The sequence below is a fragment of the Triticum dicoccoides genome, chromosome 4B (assembly GCF_002162155.2).
Source record: "Triticum dicoccoides isolate Atlit2015 ecotype Zavitan chromosome 4B, WEW_v2.0, whole genome shotgun sequence".
Lineage (NCBI taxonomy): Eukaryota > Viridiplantae > Streptophyta > Magnoliopsida > Poales > Poaceae > Triticum > Triticum dicoccoides.
This window is the reverse complement of record NC_041387.1, coordinates 100,584,209-100,587,772: the sequence shown is the minus strand read 5'-3', so window position 1 is coordinate 100,587,772 and position 3,564 is coordinate 100,584,209. Positions and strand designations below refer to the sequence as shown.

General features: G+C 41.7%; 1 long non-coding RNA gene across 1 annotated transcript; it reads right to left on the bottom strand.

Moving 5' to 3' along the window:
• Nucleotides 1-1,417: 1,417 nt before the first annotated feature.
• Nucleotides 1,418-2,487, bottom strand: LOC119293413. Its single transcript, XR_005143048.1, has 3 exons — nucleotides 2,375-2,487; nucleotides 1,965-1,994; nucleotides 1,418-1,869 (listed from the first exon to the last, which is right to left on the bottom strand). It is a non-coding gene; the product is annotated as an uncharacterized LOC119293413 (long non-coding RNA).
• Between the last annotated feature and the right edge of the window lie 1,077 nt (nucleotides 2,488-3,564).

Here is a 3,564-nt window from a genome sequence, read left to right as displayed (position 1 = left end):
AGGGGGGCCAGGGCCCCTGCTGGTCCCCCCTGTCTCCGCCACTGGTCACTCCACCATGCCCCTCCAAGGCCGTCACGCATTGATTGGGACCTTATTGCATTCTTGTTGACATAGGGAAGGAAGGGTTTGAGGTATTGTCGGTAATGGTGTCGGAGTAGCGTCTATGGTACCACATCTATGGTAACATTGTACCCAAGGTAGGACTAGGAATTGTAATAGTTGAAAGTATCATTGATGTCTAACAAGAATAGGCATTTCTTATATGTATCATTTTCTAAATGGAAAAGAGAGTTGCTAGTTGGAGCAATAAAAGAAAACTCGATATGAGCAGTCACACTTCAACACTCACTGCACAACGATTGATCGATTTAGGTTTGGGGTAATCAAGTATCGCCTCCCACCTGATCAACCAGGAAGAAGAAACAAAACAACAAATGTATAATGAGGGTTGTGGTTACAGTAAAATACCAAAAGGATAATGATCAACATGCTTTCTTTGGGATTTTTCTTTTGCTTATCCAAGTTTGTGCATGTAAGATCTTTAAAAACTTCGACGTTAGTCAAATGGTATCATGTAGCTTACAACAACGTTTCACTCTTTTTTCCGCATGATATTGATTTCACACCTTATAATGTTCATCTATTTTCCTTTTTCCTTCTTTTAAGTGTCACTGCCTCCATCATCTTGTCGACTCATCCTCTTCAAGCATCAGTCGGATGCCTTATCTGCACAACTATGGCTAGCCCTACCGCCTTAGCCACCATAGTCCCCGAACTTCATCCTAACCATTGTACTTGGTAGTGTGAGCCCACCCTCTAGAGTTATCCCTCTTAATCAGGGTCCACATGCCAGTCCCCAATTCCCCGATGGCCCCTAGCAGAGGCAGCAGCCGGTAATTTTCCACATGCTAGTGCCCCAATTCCCTAGTGTAGCCACATAAACATGTCATTGCTTTGTGTAATCGCAGTCTACCTCCTTGATCCAAGGGTCGGTTAAGGGTCAAAAATATTTTAGTCAGCTAAAGAATAGCAAATTGATTGTTAAATACACGTGTGTATGCTGAAGAAGTGAAGGCAAATTGACTTTTTCTATAAATGTCGTGACTTCATTTATTAATTAAACAAAATATCTTTGTTAAAAAACTGGGCAAATATATAAAACAACAAAGATCCATAATAAAATTGAAGGTTGCATCGAGATTTTCTGAAGTCTTCCTGCAAAAAAAAAAAATCTGAGGTCGCTATAGCTGCCTTACTTTTTGTACTAGGTAATTGCCCGTGCGTTGCTACGGGAGATCTTACAAACATGATATTTTGAGCAACATTAATAAGATACATAAGCATTGATTTAACACACAAGTGTCAAAGCAAGCATGAATAATGGACTGTAAACGCCATGATAGTCAAACCGAAACTCTATTTCAGATTATTTTTCCTATGATGGAGCTGAAATATTCCTATATACTTGTAGGAATCATAAATCACTAAATCATCAGGAAGTCCCTCATAAATATAGTTCCTTTGCAACAAACGGTACCTGATTGCTAAACCAAAGTGTGGATAGATACTTATATTTAGTATCTAGACACTTATATGCTAAACCAAACGGTACCTGATTGTCATAAATCACTATAATCATTATTTAGTATTTAGACACTACTATTTTAAAGGTGGATAGATACTTCAAATCTTACATATGCTAGCAACCAAGATTGCTACTTAAAATTAAGACCTCCCTATGGTCCAGCTCCTCTGTAGTATTGGCTCGCCTCGTCGTTCTCATTCTTTACATGTTTTGTTTGCCGAGGTCACGTCAGCTCCATGGTGGCCTCCTCCGAGCTCCTGTGCTCATCGACGCCCAAGAAAAAACTGAAAAAGAATCTTGCTATTTATACATGACGACTACAACGACAGTAATTATGAGGGTATACAAGACCATCATTGAAAGACTTTGTAACACTTACTTGTTTTATGCGGGTATAAGCTCTCACATTCTGCATTGCAAGTCAGAAAGCAAAAAATGATAATTAGTTTTCATTTCCAGTTTGCAAGACAGAAGATTATACATAACTGCTTATTGTACTCCCAAATAAAATTCAGTACTTTTTCCAAATAAAATTCAGTCAGGCACATTTGGTTCAATATATTTTTTAGCCACCTTATGTTTTCTTATGTTCAGGTGTGTCAGGTCATTCTTCCAGAATTGATATTAAATATCATGCTTGAACTTATTTTTGATGAAATTTCAAGACTATGCCTGAATACAATATAGCAAGACCAACTCGGCAACTCGGCCTACTGAATGTACATGGGTACCATTAATCGCGGACCTTTGCTGAGCAATTCAAGTAAGTTTAGAGGGGCCACATCTAACCGTTTAACATTTCTTTTACATTCTCCAAGGCTCCAATATCTGAGTGCGATAACACATGACACAAGGTTTGTCTCAAACTCATTATTTGTGACCACGTCCTGAAAAAGAAAATAACTTAGATCAGTTTAATTTTCGCACTTCAAGAACCAGACTGTGATTATCGAAGATACCAAGAAAAAATTGCATATCTCATTTGCAGAACATAAATGATGGGAAGAATGATGTATGGTGTAATCCTATGCTATAGACTCACTGACGAACAAATAAGAAATCAAAAACTCATATGTGGTTGTCCTGGTTCAGCAGCCGTGCCCTGTTACACCCCTGTTTCGTCAGACGCGCCTTTTAGATTTGGGAGCCAACTCGCGGATGAAGATGGCAACATAGCATGTTCTCCATGCACCATCCTAAAGAAATAACACCAAATATGATCATTAGGGAACAAATAAAATATTTGGTTGCTTTATTTGACGTTTAAGAACGAAATCTTCAGATGTAGCTGCACCTGTAACCATCTACATACCTTCTAACACAGCAATCGACTTGATTAGAGAAGAGGAAAAAAACTCAAGCAATTATCTTGTACAGAAATATTACCTCATTGTATTTCCAATCCGTCTGTCCCCTCCACTTCACTCCATCAGGGATATGTTAAAAGGCCAGCAAATCATGATTGCATCACTTGTATGACACTAAGTAAGAAAGGAATGATGATGTGGGACATGGGGTGCTACGGACAAACGCTGCCTCCTCCCAGCATAGAAGGGCCGCGGGGCGAGGGTACAACACAAGTCATGTGGTGCCATGGCGGTGTAGCTCTTCATTGGACGGACGCCACCGAGGAAAGAAGAAGATGGCCTCGTGCAGGCCACATCTTGGAGGCGGGGAGGCTGGACTACGGGATCGCCGTGGTAGGCGGCCTCGAAGACGACCGATCGATGTTTCCTATCGCCACACCCGAGAATCGTGTCACTGCCAGCAGTTTCGCCGACGCGGCCGCCAGATCTGGTAGAGAAGACAGGCTGGACCAACGTGGGGAGAGGGGAGGAGGTAGATGACCACGCCGCCATCAGATTTGTGGCCAACTGGCCGCCCCTTCCATCTTCCACGTTGCAAGGAGAGGGGACAAGGTCGATCCGATGCACACCGGGCCGGGTGGATGGGGAGCGACGACGGCTCCAAGAGAGAGA